This window comes from Toxorhynchites rutilus, chromosome 2, assembly GCF_029784135.1.
Source record: "Toxorhynchites rutilus septentrionalis strain SRP chromosome 2, ASM2978413v1, whole genome shotgun sequence".
Classification (NCBI taxonomy): domain Eukaryota; kingdom Metazoa; phylum Arthropoda; class Insecta; order Diptera; family Culicidae; genus Toxorhynchites; species Toxorhynchites rutilus.
Window position 1 is genome coordinate 122,438,652 of NC_073745.1, and position 19,091 is coordinate 122,457,742.

The 19,091-nt window shown below is 36.8% G+C and overlaps 1 protein-coding gene across 6 annotated transcripts in view; it reads right to left on the bottom strand.

The window, feature by feature from the left end:
- LOC129765037 (hormone receptor 4) overlaps positions 1–19,091 on the bottom strand; it is a 480,990-nt gene that overhangs the window by 215,509 nt on the left and 246,390 nt on the right. The window contains exon 4 of one of the 6 annotated variants that reach the window (XM_055764855.1): positions 14,844–14,885. The exons of the other annotated variants lie outside the window; for them this stretch is intronic. The gene's annotated coding sequence lies outside the window, so the exon portion shown is untranslated. The remainder of the gene's footprint in view (positions 1–14,843; positions 14,886–19,091) is intronic. 6 annotated transcript variants of the gene reach the window in all.

Sequence of the window (19,091 nt, forward strand, 5' to 3'; positions counted from 1 at the left end):
GTGAAAATTCGGTATGCGGGTAATTGCGGCCAATGTTAACATAGTGTTGATGATTCACTATGCTAAGTATTGCATGTCCATGCAGCAAAATTTTACTTTTTTTTTAGTTAGAAATAAATCGAATTGAAATTAGTTCACTTTTTCACTTGAGTTAATTTACGTAAGATAGTGTACTTCACTTCTATTTTGTATGAAAATGTCAAAAAATACCCTTTTCAGTGATTTCAGGACGAGCATCTCGGGTACTCGAATTTGAGTTGTTTCACTTCTATGCTCAAAGCTCCGGGCCAAATCAAGATTTTTGAAATCGGTTTGCGGGGAAATGTCCCCAATAGATCCCTTCATAAGCTGACGTAATATGAAGAAATTCCGAGCATTGGCCAAGATCTAAGTCCAAAAAAACAAAATGGGGTACCGAATTTGTACCAGTTCCTCTAACAGTTTGGAGTGGTAGATGAAATATATGTGAATCGGTAAAAAATTATATCGTCATTGATTACATTGAATATGAAATTTATGGGGAAGAAACGAAAAAACAAGTGGAAAATACTTACGATTTTGTGATATTTTGAGGTAAAATACACATGAAATCATGAAGTTGCTTCATTTGGATAGCTATGGTGTTGTGATTTCTTTCTATTGTCTTATTCTTATTATTAGGCATCGAAAGCAGTAGCTTTTTCTGTGAAATAATGTTCGTTCGCAGACTATCATAGTCATGTTGTATTGGTTCTACTGCTCAATCTATTATAGAAGGAATTGAATCATTGAGAATTATGAATTTGAGGATTTTTTACATAACTTATCTCGATACCAGAGAGGCTCTTTTCTTTTTTGAGATAAGGGAAGTGGGAGCATAGTGGTCACCCTAAGGAATATGACCATTTCCAGCGTCCATATACCGCTCCAATTTCCGTTTCTCGAAGAATATTATAGTTCAAATCATTTTTGTTCTAGATATCAAACGGCTTTTACTATAAAAATTCAAAATAGTACACTTTTCATCATTAGAAAAAAAGGTGAAAAATAGAACATTATTTTTGCTTGGAGGTAAAGTGGTCACCTAGCGGAGGCAAAGTGGTCACTCACACATATCAACCTAAATGGGATAGATTTATGCGTTTTTTTTTTCGTCCAAATTTGTTCAAATTATATTTGATATAGTAGGTACATATATTAAATAAGCTTGGTCTATTCACCTAGAGTCTTAATTTAAATTTTCTCATGCATACAAAAACATAGTATGAAACAAACAACATTCCACATAATGAGGCTTGGTTTAGTTGAAGTGGCTTATTTATTCAGGGTCAAAGCCACAAAAGGATCCTCTTCAAGAGCAGAATGTGATGCGGTATATCAGCTTTAGTAAACAGAACATTGTAAGTCGATATTCACCTATGACCACTTTGCCCCCAAACATCAAAGTAATTTCTATGCTAATAATTCGCTAAAATTAAATAAAATATCTGTTCACCTTTCCTAGAATATGTGAACAGTCGTCCAAACTGATGATTTGTCCAATATATCAGATAAAATAAACTAAATTTCACGAGAAATTCCTTAGATACCATGCGCACAGAACTACGGCCTAATGGCTATCGAGAAAGAAATTTCTGTTTTTATTTATATTTTGACATGCGAAAGCTCTACTGAAGTACAGGGTGACTCAAAAGTCATTAAATTCTTCAAACATAAGGTGACTATCAATATGGCATCTATAGTCAATAGTTATACTACCAAACAAGCAGATGACCACTTTGCCCCCCATGACCAATTTGCCCCCACTATCCCTATGATTTTTCAAAGATAACCCCATTTTTCCCCCTTCTTTTCCACTACAAAATTCATAAATTTTGAACTACTGGATCGATTCAGATGCTCGACATATCAAACTGAAGCTTGTGAGTTAATTTTCCTTGGAAAAATATAACTTTTGCGAAAAATTTGGATTTTCGTTTTTGTAATTATTGTTAGTTAGTTAGTTTTTCATTGTTTTCCCGACTAAAGATAAAGGGCGCTATATTTTTTTTATATTTTTTCTGGAAAGCTGAAGTTTTTTTGCATAATATATCCGCAAATCTGAGAGGTGTTATTTTTCGATTTGCAGTTATGATTTTGGAATTTCAACATGTTTCAAATCTTCGTTCAATTTTCCTTTCGCACGAAATCCCATATGAAAAATCGAGATGATCATTTTCATTGGCACCCTGAACCATAGGTTTTGCTTCGTATTCGTCCCAGAGTGTCCAGAGTATGTTTTCGACAAAAAAATTTTTTTAGAGATGACGGTAGATCTCGACGTTTGATGCAATTTTAAGACATTTTGCATCAATTTTTTTAAACCCCGATCTCGTCCACTCCTCCCTTGGGTGATTTTGCGATTATCAAAAAACTCAAACTTTGACCGCTTTGCGCCCTTGAGTCCGATTGAGCTGATATTTGGCATAGGGTGTTTTTTCGAGGTGGTCAACATTTTGTATGGAACCAACGGCGCTCTATTTTTTATATATATTTTTTTGAAAGTTGATGTTATTTTTACATGATATATCCAAAAATAAGAGATGTGTTATTTTTCGTTTTTAAATCATGATTTTCAAAGTTAGCATGTTTTCAGTTTTCATTCAATATTTCTGTGTGACAAGACTGGATCCATGCGACTAGAATTTATTCGCTAGTGTGATATTTTTTTAAAAAAGCTAATCTAAGATTCTTCACTTTGGTATGTCAATCATTTTATTCGGTACAGTAGTTCAAAACTCTTTGAAAAAAGTAATTTTTTTATCCCATTTATTTATTTAAGGCTCATTAGCATTTTAGATGTAACAGAGCCGAATTTTAATCGTGTACATGTCACATGGTTATCATATCTATAATTAGCACATTACACAGTTGTCATTCGCCAGTATTCCTTCTATACCATTACATATGGTACATTCACACAGTAGCCATTTAGGCGTAAGAGTATTCTTTCTGTTATTCCATTATCCAGTTGGACCATCGGACAGCGTAGACAGTTGATTGATCATTGTTGAGTTATTTATAGAACAGCAGCCCGATGTGTCTTGCAGAGCAGAGCAGTTGTATGGATGAATCGATCTTATTTCGATCGTGGATCGATCTCCATCGCTGATGATTGTTGCGTGGACGTAGCTATTCTGTAACAACACAAAGATGGTCAATGAGGGCCCTGAGTTTTGAACTCACGATCGATCGCTTACTAAGCGAACGCGCAACCAATGTGGCTACGGAGACTCCCTAAAAGTCATTTTTGGGATAAAGGAGAAAATGATTTTTTGAACCATCGGTTAAATTTGAAAAATCGATGGATGATGGTAAGATGAGGAGCTTTAACCTTTTAGGCCCTCTTTTTGTGAGTATTTTCAACCAAAACGCGACGAATGCTCAGCCGAGTAACATTTAAATTTAAATATTGCTTTGTTTGCATAAGCGATTTTAAGGTATTCGAAGCTGTTTTAGCTATTTCCCGTTTATCTCAGTCAGAGAGCTTCGATTTACGTGAAGCTCTCTCCTTACCGTGTTCTTGAGGATTCGCCAAATAATTGAGCACTACTTGATGGGATCGTCCAATCCGACGAGCAATTTCTCTGATACCAACAATTTCTTGGTGAAATGCATCGATTTGTCTTTCTTCTCTCTCCGTGAGCACTTTTCCTTTCGGAATTTTCCAGATTCGTTGATCAAAACAACGAAAACAACGGAAAATGTAACTGATCTTATAGAAACTTGACACTTGAAAAATACAAAAAAAACATTCGTTTACGCTCAGCGCTTGCACACACACATATGAAAATCATGCAATCACCAATACCTACACACTAAAATATAAATTGAAGCATTGTTTGTTTACATTGACACAAAGCAGTAGGATCATCAGCTGGTCTTTTAAAAGTTGGGCAGAGTGTAGTTCAAAAGTTATAAATTTTTTAAAAAAGTTATTATTGGAAAAAAGGGGAAAAATTATTTTTCAGACCACCCTAAAATAGAAATGGGCACCTTAATGAAAAAAAAAATACGGGTCTAATATTTTGCGATAAAGAACAAAACTACCACTTTGCACGGAAATCCGAGAACCACTATATTGGTTTGGTATGGAATAGCTGTATAAGGACGGACACGAACGAATTGTTGGTAGCCCTGAAAAAGCATTCCACTTACGTAGTTTTGTACAAACAACTAAATATGGTTTTTTTTTTTATCTTCGCTTCTTTTTCGTCGGCCTATTTTCCGCCACTTTAGTGCCAATCACCGACATCAGGGAGGCGACTCCACCTGTTCCTACCTATCAGACTCAACAACTCATGAGCCGGGCCAACTTCTTTTACTTCCCCTCCGAAGGAAGACGTAACCAGAGATTTTTCGCCTCAGAAAATCCCAACGACGCCAGCTGGGATTGAACCCAGGCCGATCGGATTGTGAGGCTGTTACGCTAACCATACAACCACTGGCGCCGTCTAAATATGGTTGATTCATGATTCATTCTTGCTCTCTTGTGAACAATATACAAGCTAGCCCTATGTCGCAATTTGTTTCGTATTTATCAATCGCGGTGACACACATTGCGGTCACAGGCGATTATATAATTGTTCCGCTATTGTGATTATCTACCTTTGATGAAGCATAAAATCAACAATACATGTACGTGTGATTCAGTAATACACAAACACTCTCCGCCTGACCGTTTTAGAACCAATGCAATGCTTCTTTGTAATCGTTTCACCTAGGTTTTGATAGTAAAAATTTGAAAGAAAAAAACTGCATCTTTCGATTTCGCTCCCAGATTTCACCTCGAGAAAAACCTCCCCGTGTGGCGAATAGTCAAGAAAATTTATAAACCTCAAGGGAGATAATTTATTGTATCTGGTACCAATTCAGCATCCAGTTTTGAAGATCATCTTCGGAACAAGACGTGTTTGAGCAGAGTCAATCTTTCTTTTTATTTTATACGTTGGCGTCCATCCAGAAGGATTCACTTTGGATTAAATCCATCGAGTTTAATTACAACTATAATTAAGTGTTATAATAATCGGGAGCACTGGTTTATGTATTTTGAATTATTTGTTTGCTACGTTGGCAGTACTGTTAATGACATTCATGTCGAAAGTCAACTGGTAAAGCTCCTCTTTGAACTTCAGGATAGTGATTATATTTTGAGATTGGCTAGTCTTAGGATAAAATATTACATTGTACTAGCTAACTCGGCGAACTTCGTCCCGCACAAAATTGATTTTTTGATATGAATACCTTCAAACATTCACTCTTCATTGATTGATTACTCTTTGATCCTTTACGATTTCCTTTTATTATGATGTGAACTTATTTCCAGACACAATTTTCGTTCAAGATTCTTCAGTCACTTGCAAACAACATGTTTCTTCGTTACATGGAATACATGTAACGATACGGAAAATATTATAAAATAAAGATAGCTCAAATCGGATGATTCGTTTCTCGAGTTTTGCGCTAACCAACACATTTAGCGATCCATTTTTATTTATGTAGACAGAAGGTATAGGGGTGCATTTTTTCGCCTGAAAATCCATTTCCACTTTCGAACCAAGATCAATTTCGTTAGCGCAAATATGAAATGTTCATTTGTATGGCAGAACCCCATCGAGAGGCGGAAGGAGTGTCTGACCACCATAGGAACATTTTTTGCCCCCTAAAACTTTCACACGTCGAATTTCTTTCTATTTGCTTGCCTAGTTCTCGAGTTATGCAGAAATTTGACAGTGTACTCAAAATGCTGTTTTTCTTAGAAAGTTCATTAATTTCCCCACAACTTGTCAGACAGCTGGTTTCCAAGTGAGTAATTTTGGATATCCCTATATAAAATAAACAGTCATAGTTCAAATGCATATGATAATAAAAACTACATTTTGGATAGCGCAAAGTTTAAAAAAAATACGGATGAACCAAATGTCATTTAGTACATTGTGTAAGGGAATACTTCAAAAGTAACTATCTGGTGGCGATCCACTTCTGCATTAAAAAAAAGGTCATCCATTTAAGTTTTTTTTTCATTATAAAATTCTAAGCTAACTGAAATACTTTGTACAGAGAACTTCCATAAATGATCAACCATAAACCGATCAATTTTGTTCCTATAACACAATCGGCTGTTCTCCAATGCAAGGCTGCCCTTTCATCATGTCATCAGTTCCGAAGAAGTAGACGAATTGGATCTCTTCTAACTGTTGTTTTCCACTGAGACGCTTTCTTTCGTTGTTTTTTAGATTTGCTATTGGGTTGATTAGAAAAAAAATGTGTTAGTCCACAAAATATTTGAAAAAACAGAAAAAAATCAATTTTGATTTCTTCCCGATATTATTGCCTACTACACCTACACATACCAGGATAAAAATTCTAATACCTAAAAGTTTGAGTTTCAAAATGATCACATCTGTATGCGTTGATTTTTCACGAAGTTATAGCATGTCGAAAATCACTCAAAACTTTCGACTTCGCACTCTGTTCCCATTTTGTCGAATGTGTATTATTTATTCGTGGGAATGCTATATTATAGAGTAATTCCAAATGAAATCGTCCTAAAAAGGCAGATTTTAAAAACATGTATTTTTGATTCTAATGAAAGATTGTATTCCGTTCATGTTGGAGAAAATATGAGTTTTCCACAGCAATTGGGAATTTTTTTACTCTAACGTAACTTTTCAATAGGGCGTATCGATTTTAGTAAGAGAAATATTTGATAGTTTATATCTCAAAAACTATGAGTCGTATCGAATTAGTGTCTTAGAAACAGTTATAGAGTATGGATGGTTAAACGTGATAAAATATACACTGGGAAAAAAATAGTACCCCTTTTTCATTTACATAAAAAAAACTACTTTAATTTGCAATATCTGAAATACTTATTTTTAATTTTTTTTATGAAAAAACTAGCTGACCCGGCAAACGTTGTTCTGCCAAATAAATCATTTCTAGTGAATATTTTGGTGGTTGAATAAACAATAACTAATATATTGTAATTATGTTTCAATGGTTTTACGTTTTTGATCCATTCGTTGATGAAGATCAAACGAATATGTGGCGATAAGAGCTATGACATACAGAGAAATTGAGCGCTTTAGACGATGACCGCCGACGACCATAAAAAATGAAATCATTCAAATCATCTATTTCATTCACGTATCCGATGTGTTTAATGTAAAGTGTTAATATGTAAATATTAATGTTAATAAGTAAAATATGAAGTGAAAGAAAGCAATATATTTTTACCTTCAAGTAGAAAATGAAATAAAGAAAATCAATATTAATTTTGTTCAATTACGGTCTCGTTATTGATAAATAGGGTTTCTGAATGGACATCCAAACTCATGACTGTTGGATCCCGTTCATGAATTGTGAAACCAAAGATATGACAAACAACTTCGGAAAGTAGTCACATCGATATTCTGAATTTGAAACACAGCCATATTGCTCCCCTTATTCGCCGCCCTTTATTTGTATATACTACTTTTCGCCGAACAGCGGAACTCAACATTAATATGAGCATTGAATGTTTTGCTCAGCTGAGGCGAATATGGTACTACCCAACGATTTCCAATCCGTCAATGTCTGCGTTACTGATATTTGTCAATGGTTGTCCGTTTCTTCGTTTTTATATTGGATATCCATCTACCCATGTGATCGTGTTTTCCATCTTCAACGTAAGGTGGTAAAAGCTTCAGATCACCGCGTGGGCCATGAACTATGTTTGTGGGCAATATCAAACACTAACCCATATTTCGGTTTCAGACCAATCGGATTCCACGATTCAACTTTTTTTTTAAATATTTTTTAACTACATTACCGCTAAAACTGTATCCATAATATGAAAACATCATCAGACACAATTTTCGTACACGATTTTTACCCACTTGCGGAAAATGTGTTACTGTTTTACATACAAAGCATATTTGAAAGGGTATAGCTAATTTTCATCAATATTTTTCGTTTTAAAAGCGTGTTTATTTCACCCGGAAATCCGTTTCTATTTTTACAGAAATAGAACACGAAGCTTAATGCCGTCTATGTCAAATTGCTATGCATTATCACATTATCAAAACTTGATTGGACTTGCGTCGAACGGATTACAAAATGAATAATGCGATCCGTTCGAGTTATTCTGACTCGATCGTATTTCAGAATGCGGGTGAGTAGTTGATCAGTAGACGGATCTGGAACTTTCGAGGCAATTACACTATCGATTTCTATAACAATGCATTGCGTTTCAGCCCGGCAATAGCGAAGGTTGTGTCGGCGTTGCTTTTGATAGCTCCTCGCAGATGAATTTACTCGTCCTTATGCTGCTTCTGTCGATTGTGTCGTAGGAATCGCAGTCGTTCGCCCCCTGCATGCCGGCCATGAATTGTTGGCACAGCTCACCACATCGTAGAATAACGGCGCCCTAGCTGCGTTGAATCATCGTTCGATCATAAAAATCCATCGGGCTTTCTTGTTTGCTTCGTCTCTTGTAACTACATATTCATGAATATTAATTTCAATCATTGAATCAATACATGTGTTCTTCATTGTGCTTATTCGATAAAGTTTCCAGTACCTCGTCGATACTCCTAGTTTTGGACGAATTGAGGTTACTTCCGGTTACTTGTGGGTAAAAGTTCTATGAAGCGTACGTAAATAAATTCGTCCTGTTGGAAAATAGAGCAGCGGTTAATTTTTATATTTGGATATTGTGTTTACAAAAATACTGAAATCGCGAAATAAAAAATAAAAAATGGAACTGGGTTAAAAGGATGAAAATTTGGGTTCTTATGTTTTTTTCAGAAAAAAAATTTAAAAAAAATTATTCAATTTATTAAAAAAAATGATTTTTTGCATAGTGTCACTCTGATCGGCATTAAATATACCATAATCGATATCCTAGCGTTATGTTATATAGTTTACGACCTATTCTCATGCCTAACAAACGTCTTATGCAAAATTTCATCAAAATCGGTAGAGCCGTTTCGGAGGAGTTCGGAGTTTTTCAGTTTTTCAACTCCTAAACATATGTTTTTACCATAATGACGTGTTTGGAAAAGTTGTTGGAAATTATAAGCAAATTCATAACATTTCATAAACATGACGGTATAACACGACAAGCATATATATTTTATTTACTGTGAAAAAGACATTAATTAGAAATATTTTATTGAATATCTCGAGAATCGCTGCATCCAGAAGGAGATTGAAAATGACCTGTTTTTGTTTTAAATCACATCAGGATTAAAAATTTGTGGCTTAAAATGAAACATATACAAATTCGAAGTTTCGAAAATTCATAAAAATACGATGTTCTACAAAGTTTGTCAAAAATAGTTTTACCATCTTGGTCTGGTTTTTAATAAAATTCTACATGAAAAATTTTAAAAAATTCATAATTACATATTTTAGATATTGCAAATTATGTTTTTTATTTTGTAAATAAAAAAAGTGTTTTCTCAGTGTATATTTTTTCATGTTTAAACAACAATACTCTATAGCTCTTTCTAAGACACTATTTCGGTACGACTCATAGTTCATAGATATAAAGATATAAATTATCAAAGATTTCTCTTGCTTGAATCAATACGCTCTTTTCAAAAGATACGCTTGAGTCAAAAAATTCCCATTTGCTGTGGAAAACTCATATTTCCTCCAACTCAAACGGAATACAAACTTTCATTCGAATCAAAAATACATGTTTTAAAAATCTGCATTTTTAGGACGATTTCATTTGGAATTACTCGTGTCTCAATTCCCCATTCGCAATTCAACAACATCGTCCCGCCTGTATCATCTACACAGTTACGTTTTCTATTCGTAATACGTTTCATTAAAGTTTAAAATCCCCTAGGTCGTTCGAGGCCTGTGATGGCAACGGGTTCCCGATCGTGGTTCTCCGGCCACCACCCGAGGGTTAGTGTTTTTGATCACCAAGAAATTATATATTCCATTCGCGGATGATTCAACCAACCACCCCCTTCCCCTGCGTTGCAATGCAAGGAAGACGAAACGACAGTCCGTCCACGTAGCAATCCAGTTAAACCACTTTTACTATCGTTCCGCGCATGCAACCGACCGACCAACCGTTCGTGGAGCAGTGGAGCATGAGTCAATAATAAAGCTCTGCTGCCAATGTTGTTGTCTGATCTCCATCCACCATCCCGCAGCCGCTGCCGCCGCCATGGCCACACCACAGCCCGAAACGTCATCCATGCCCTACTCGATGTGCGCGGTACCTACGCCGCAACCGAAACCAGTCGCGGGGATCGCTTTTTTCCGGGTTTATGTGTTTGTGGTCACTGTGTATCTGGGGGCATAGCGCGAGCGCAACGGTCGGCCGGTCTTGCACAGTAGTGTGTCTATCCTGCCATTTGGAATGAAGCGCTTGCTCCTCGGGGTTCGAAAGAGTGTGCGCGAAACTTGTTTTCATCTTTTCGCTTTCATTCCGTACGTGGGTCCATACGGTCGTTTAAAGTCGTGCGGCCAGACAGCCCCTTTCCACGTATCTCGGATAGACGTAAAAGCGTAAAAGACAGACAAAAATTACTTTCCTACCGTTTTTTGTTTTCAACTGATCTTCATCCACACACACCCCGTGGGATGTGTGTTCGGATGGTTGATTGGTGTTCGATTGAAGGAATTATACTAATGTAAGATGATTTTCATCCAAGAAGGTTTAAGTACCCGGATTATAATACGGATTAGGAAACAAATGTAATGAACTTCATGTTTGTTTTCTGAATCATTTTCTAAATGGCATTTATCGAAGAGCTTACATACATGGACACGGCACCCTATTTGAAAAGGACAAACGTGTTTGCACATGATGTTTATGATTATTTATCTGACATGGGTTCACCGTTAAGCCAACTCCAACTCAGCCATGTCAAAAACTAACCATATCGGTTTGGTAAAGTTAGTCAAAGCTTGCCAACGCAGATATCGTTATATGAGAGAACTTTAGGTCATGAGTCGTCTTAATGGACGGATCCCCTCCAATCCCACTATACCCACAGCATGCCCTTATTTTACGTTCATTCAGGCTTTGAAATGGTGCGTTGTTGTGGCAATGATCTTTTGCGAACGATATTTATGTTTTTACCCATTTCTCATCTCTCGTGATGATTTGCTTCGGAAATGGGTCGATTTCGTTGCATCTGTCAACTCTAGATCATGTATTTCTCAAGGCTGTTTTCCAAATTGACTTTTTTAAGGCTATACGTGGATGAACTGAAGTTTCTTAGTTCAATCTTCTATCATTCACAACATCACCATAGTCATCATCGTCATTACAGGGAAACTTCGATATAACGTACCCTCGTTATAGCGTACCCTCGATATAACGTCACTCGATATAACGTACACATTTTCAAAGTCCAAAGGAATATTTTTTTGATTATAGTTTTTCTGAAAGAATAATAAATTATCTGTATTTTGATACTAAACCTTGATTTCTACTCTTAATCAATTCCGAAGTACAACTGTTTTGTGATTCCAGATTCTAAATGAATCAATTTTAATTTACAGTACGAAGGGAAACATCATGAGAAAGATTAGCTTCGTCTTCTAGTTGAATTTTCCCATTAACCTTACTCAAACAGCAACACAATAAAGTAATATAAGCTACGTTTCTGAGTTGTTTATTATGCTTCGATATAACGTACAATTCGATACTACGTACAATTTTGAAAATAAAATGTACGTTATATCGAAGTTACCCTGTATCAGTATTCTATTCTCGCTTCAGTGAGCGAGCAGGCAATAGTTCCGCTATTGTGATTATCTACCTTCGACGAAGCATAAAATCAAGAATACGTGTACGTGTGATTCAATAATACACAAACACTCTCCGCCTGACCGTTTTAGAACCAATGCGCTGCTTCTTTGTAATCGTTTCACCTAGGTTTTGATAGTAAAAATTTGAAAGAAAAAAACTACATCTTTCGATTTCGCTCCCAGATTTCACCTCGAGAAAAACCTCCCCGTGTGATACCGGCGATTTATCTCGGGAGAGTAAATGTGTAGTGAGAGTAGCTTCTGTTGTAATATTTCACTTTTGAAATATGCCCCTCGCAGTGTAATCTAGTACCACAATGTGATTTTAAATTGGGAATAGGGTTTACAATATATCGGATAATTTAGTTTCTAATGGGCTGCCGCAACAGTGGGGAATCATCAAACTTATCGGCTCGCCGAGAAAATAATTATTCAAAAATTTTGTGTGTGATTTGCATTCGCATGACAGTAACAAAGCTATCTCCACCAAGGATGACAGCTAAGCTAATCGAGACCGGAAATATTAATAGAAAGGGCTCCTGCTTAGAACAGCGCAAGGCGGAGGACTTCAACAAAATAACAGCGTAGTTCTACGTCAACAATGTGGTCGTGTCTTGGACACAAACTCCTATATTTTTGTTCAAATTTGAATAAAAATCATTGAAATTGCCCAATTAAAGACTCAAAGTTATGTGAAATTGTGGTACTTACGTATTAGCGTCACCGAAGCTGAAATTCAATAGATAACAATTTAATTGTTCGCACGAGCACTAAGTTATCTTTTGTATTGTTGTTGCCTTGTTGTTTGCAATGTTTCACTACTTTTTAGTGCTACGAAAAAGCGTATCTGGGATTTGTGGTATTCACGTATGACCGCCACCGAAGCACAATTTTCATTATGAATTCCTTTTTTCGCAATGAAATTTATTCTAGATTGAGTGTTATGGTGACGAAGTCTTCATCTAACGAGGATAAGGAACCGAGGAGGCCCCAAGAAGCCGTGGTGACGCAATGTGAGTCGACCGCCGACCCGCTGTCGGATGCGGCGGTCTCTCGCAAGTAAACCTGTGTTCTAACGATTGCCCGGTTTGTTTGAAACAGAGGAGACGATCTTTCCGTTACGGATGGCCTGGTGCATAACGTTTACCCGGTTATTGTTTGCTTTGAAATATGAGTGACGCTCCGGTGGCATGGCGCAAATCTCAAATACGCATTTACGTAGCACTAAAAAATAGTAAAACAGTGCAGACATTGAGGCAACAACAATACAAAAAAAACTTAGTATCCGTACGAAAAATAAAATTGCTGTCTATTGAATCTCGGCTCCGGTGACGCTAATACGTAAGTAGGGGAACACGGTGCAAGAGTGCCATACGGGGCAAGAGTGCCCATCTGATTATTTTGCCTATTTCCATCTTTTACAATTATTTAACTACAGAACTTTGTTTTATACAGATACTGCATATTTCTCACATATTATCAGCCAGAACCTTAAATATTTTTTATTGGAAAACAGATAAATACTAACTGAGCTTCTTACAACTGCAATCTATATAAGAACGCACAGGCGCAAATTAACGAAATACCCTCAGTTTCTATATGTTTGCATGACTCCACCCATAAATACAAATAGAATAATCATTTTTCTTCAACTTACTGTATAAACTAATTTAAATCGTACGCATTTATTTCAATAAAAAATAAATTTGTTATCTCACAACTTCCTGGGCAAAAGGAGCCATTATTACCGGGGTCAAAATGCCATAGTCGTAACCTCGAATTCGATCTGTCAAACGCAAATAGTGTAATCGTGGTTGTGTTTGTTGTGGTCATTGTTTGTAAATATGAACGGATTTCGTTCCGAAACCAGTGGCAGATGGAAACTATGGTTGTTGCCGTACATTCTGTAAATCATGGAGACGAGCTGCAGAGGAATATAGTTTGCCCAGAAGAACATTGGCCAAATATGTGCAAAAGTTAGGCCGTTTTAAAACTGTGTTTTCTAAACAATATGAGGAGTAACTCGTGAGTCACATCCTTAATATGCTGACAACAGACGACATAACTTTTGAACAATTTGATGCATAGCTACACCTAAATAGGAGTATAAATGAACAAACCAGCAAAAAAAAATGGAAAAAAAATATAACAAAAGAGCATTCAAAAACGCGTATTAGCTTAAGGTGGCACTCTTGCCCGGGTTCCTCTACGTAAGTAAGTACCGTAAGTACGTAAGTACCGAAATTCTTGTTGAAGTATTAATATTTCTATGTATCCAAAAATGTCCCACGAAATCATCCAGACAAATGGGGTGCTTGCAAGAAAATGCAAAACCCCCTCTTCTCGGGCAATCTAAGACAAAGATAAACCACGCTGTCATGACGGCGTGCATAACTCATGATGACGATCCGATGACGATTGCCGAGGATGCCGGTAGCAGCTGGAAAAACGAATGATTGGATGATTGGATTGGATAATGATGTCATTGATTTTTACATGCGCAAACGAAAGAAGTGAAGCACAACATGCGAGCGAAATGAATGTGCGACGACGAGGGCTTCATTGCCACAGTCCTCCCCGTCGTTTGTTGTGTTTTTGTATGTCACTACCTCTCGGTTATGGAGCCACCATTGTTGTTGTTGTTGTTGATGTTATTGTTATACGCTCTACACACCACGAGAGGTTATGGGAGTTCGATGGCCCACATTCGGAGGCTTTTGCGTGTCTCGAAGGCGCTTTTGGTAGAGTTCTTTGTCGTGATGCGTTTTCCTCGTTTTTTATAGTGTTTTGGTTGTTGCTTTTGCTGGTTGCTCGAGTACAATTGCAATACCGGTGAGAGGTGGAGAGTTTTCACCCAAGGACAAAGGGAAACTTATGCCATGGAAAATGATCACACAAAATGGACATTTCAAATTTAGAAATAAAGTGACAACCCTTTAAGTTCACACTAAAATTAACGAATTGCATCGTCACACTGAAATGGGTCGGAATGATGTTTCAAAAGTTACATTCATGAAACGGACAAAAAATCTTATAATTCTTAGTAACAGATTACTTACAATTTTACACTGCACGCGCTTGGATTTTTCGGATTTTCTCACCTGCAAGGGAAGAAAAAACAAAAAAATAATCAATTTCTATAAATGACAGATACATAAATCATGTGGCAGTAGCTAACTGATAACATCCAAAATGCGGACTATCTTTGCCACCCAAAGATGGTGTCGAAACAAAACAAAAACCGCATATTTAACACATCGTATTCCAATAATAGGAATGTGTGAAATCCACACATCACTTCTGAGTAAAACATCGCCGAACGAGCGATCGCGCGTAAAACGCACATATCAAAATAAGGTCAACCTAAAAGGCAAGATAAATACCTGTAGAGGGAACAAAAATAAAACACAACTAAAAGATCGACCGAAAGCAAACAACAACACAGGAAAGAAGTCGCTTAGTTAGTATTGCACAAAAACGTAATGAAAACAGAACAGAACATTGCTGCTGGGAAGAAAAAAAAGCGGGAGAACGGACAGAGAGAAGAAACCGGCAAAATCCTTCTCCCGACAGCGAAAGAAAAAAACGATACAACATCAGAATGGGAATCGCACCCGGCGAAGAACGCGACCAAACGGACGGACGAGAAAGAAGAAGCAAACATAAGCTGAGCCCCAATGTATCGAAACGCTAAGCTGTCACTTTCATACTACTACAAGTCCCGTTTGTTGCCTCTTGCAGCCCCCTCATTCCCCATTCTTCTCTTTTGAGCGTTTACCGAGCGACCGTTCGATGGCGGAATGGAAAATGGGTCAGCCATTGAACCCGTCCAACGCGCGCGCGTTGCCGTGAAAACCGTCGTCGTCATCATTGCCGAGTCTTCGTTGATTTTTTTTGGTTTTTATTGTTGTTGGTTTATTTATACTGTTCACCAACACACGCGGAATATTATTGTTTGCTCCTGCTTTCTTTTTCATCTTTTTGCTTCGGTTATTTATGCGTTGGATTCGTGAGGTAATACGCCGCCACTCTCTCTTTCCGTTGCTTCAAATGTTGCACTAATTGAGGTGTGCTTAGTTCTGACAGCTTGGAGTGATGAAGTGTCGGAGTGTGTAGTGAGAGCATGTTCATTCTAGAGTAACTATTTTTTTACAGAAACGACCATAATCTTTTATAACACAGTTACAATTATGTTTGAGGTCGATTAGGAAATCATTCTTATTGTTCAAACAGATATGTTTTAGTCTATCATTGTTTATTGGTGAATTCATCCATAGAATATGTACCATGGAGGATGAAAAAATAAGAGACCCCCCTATCGAGTAATGTTTTTTCCAGTATTTCCAAAATATTTTTTACGGGAACATATTGGGGGTACAAATTGACCTAATAGAGCTCCTAATTTCTAATACATCTATGTAGACCACAAGGCGTTTCCCTAACACGAGATAGACGGGCAATTAAGTTACGCCGCAATGCAAAGATATTAAAAATCAATATGCAACAAAAATCGTAACGCCATCCTGCTTCAAGTATGTGGTAATTTCTCGGAAACAATCCTTTTACTTCTTTTTAATGATCATTTTAGACAGCCTCATATAAGGATTCACTGGGTACTAAATCAGTGAATCACTATGGCTAGTTAAAACCGCTGATCGATTTGTTCGATTTCGAGGATTGACTTTGGAGCTAGAAATAATTGGAAGAGATGAAACTTCGTCAATGAAGAGTTCGTCTGGCGTTCGCAATAGCTACATGTTTGTGTGCAGAGGAAACTCTGTCTGTCAGGATACCTACTGCTTTCAGCTGAACTTTTCATTTGTGGAAATCCGGAATTTTTTCTACCTATCACTATTTTGGAACGTTTGGGGGTAATTCTTCTTCAACTAACGAGTTCATTTTAGTGCAATATTCGGAAAATGCAGCGTATATTGTTTTGACGAATTGTTTTTCATCGTATATCAATATAGGTCGGATACGATTATGTATAGACCCGATTATATGTGATTCGATTATATGGGGTTGGGGAAAAAGAAATGTCGTATATTGTCAATATATGGCAACACTTAAACATATCTTGTGTTGTACTTATCGCATCGGATCATACTATGCGGCTATTTAAAGCTATTTCTGTGCTACAAGTGTCGTTTTGACAGTGTTGTGATTGTCTTTTTCAGTCCCAAGTTATAGCGCGTCAAAGATGGAGTCCACCAAGCAAGAAATTCGCCCTTGTTTACCACTTCGAATATTACTTTAGAATGCTTCGCAAATTTTGTAATAGAACGTCCTCTTGCGTTTGATATGATGCCTAGGACTACCAAAACATGTGAACCGAAGAATTGTCAAACGATCATTGTATTTTACATTTTCCTCTGGGTAAAATACAATGATCACATCTCATGTTTACGTAGTTCTCGAACCGCGAAGGTTCATTCACCTCTAGTATCTGAAATGACGATTTTCCCAGGCTTCTCAGTTTAAGAGTACGTTTTAGGGGAACGTATTCCTGTCTGCACGACGACAAGCGAGTACAAAAGTACTCAAACCCAAAAAATACCCCGACTTGCATGTTTTTGCAAAGCAAGTGGGAAAAAACCCCGACTTGCATGTTTTGACATAGCGGATTCCCCCAGGCACAATGATTTAGAAGTCCGTGTTAGGGAAACACAGCTCGGTGGGAACAAAAATACCCTCTACTTGCATGTATATTTGCAAAGCGGATTTTCACAGGTACATCGATTTTGAAGTCTGTGTTGGGGAAACCGTAAATCGGACCAATCAATACTTGGCAGTTAGGGTGTTTAGACAACGCTTGACATTTTACAGTTATTCAATTGCTCATCTGATGAAAAATAATATTTTATTAATTGTGATAGACGCGTAGAAATATTTCCTATCAATTGATGCAAACATCTTTCCGATCTGTTAAGAAATGTTCGAGTTATAAACATTCGAAATACGGGTAGGGTTAGCACACAAATCGGCAGAACAAATGTATGGGAAAAAAGAAGTCCTTCGAGTTTTCATAAAATTAAACCTTTTGGAAATTAGCGAATTGTAATGTATAGCATATCAAACAAATCTTAGAATTGGTATGCAAATCATGAGAATTCGTTCACAGTGAACATAGTTATTAACGTTAACTTTATTTCATAAAAACGTGACCTGTTTTCTGATTTGGCACCCTTCCTGAAAGACGTAGTTCTACGTCAATAAAAATTTGTCTTTGATGTGGAAATTTCGAAAAATGAATGTATCCGGCATCTTTGAAAAAATAAGATTGAGTCGGGAAAGACGGACACTTGGCGGGAAAGATGGACACTAACTAAAAATTCAATTTTATGTACTCGATAAGTTTTGGAGGTCTTCAAATATGCCTTGAAAATGAATTAACAAACAGGCTAGACTAAAATCAACTAGAAGGGCATGTAATTTTTCTCATTTTTTCATGTCTAAAACAGCTTCCGGCATTCGGAATGACAAATTCGGATTGCGTTTTAAATCTCTGCTCTGCTGATTCGTCCATGGTATGTGGTTGCACTTACAAACGTAGTTAGTGGGCGTTTGTTAATCAAATAAGGAGGAGATAATCATATTGTCTTCAAAACAGTCTTACCCGACTTGATCGGAATTTTATTTTCGTCAATATTTCTGGATTAAAAATAAGAAAACTTCACAGCTGATTCGATAAACTGGAAGAGAAGTGATGGTAAAACACTCACGTAACGAAAAATACCTCAAGAAATTACTCGATAACAATGAGAGCCTTTTTTCTGCAGACGAAAATTTAAATCGAGCGGCTCTTTGTAGATTAATTTTTTGTTTTTATTTATAATGATCACGCCATCTTGTGGTGGCCGCCATCTCAGATTTGCATTTTTCATAAATAACTGTATTAAAGTTAGCGTGAAAGTAAGTTAGCAATAACCTATTTGAATATAGCTGGGCTTTCTACAAATTACGCAGAAATACGATTACTTGTTTTTTTTTTTTTTTTTTATCTGTATTATAGTGACTTTCAACTCATTTGGCTGGTTCGTCACTTTTACTTCCATTTTTGGAAGAATGTCGGGAGTGAGAATTGAACTCGTGACCTTTAGCGTGAGAGGCATGGATGTTACCACTACGCCAGATCGCCTCCACGCGATTACTTGTTGAAAACATGCGTCCTCAGATGGTTTTTCTTTCTGAAACTTACATAGTTAATAAAGAATCATTTGACTAGTACAGCATACCGAGTTACAAAGTTGCTTTTTGTTTGTCGCACTCCAAACACACAGGATGTGTTGCAATTTATGCAAGAGAAT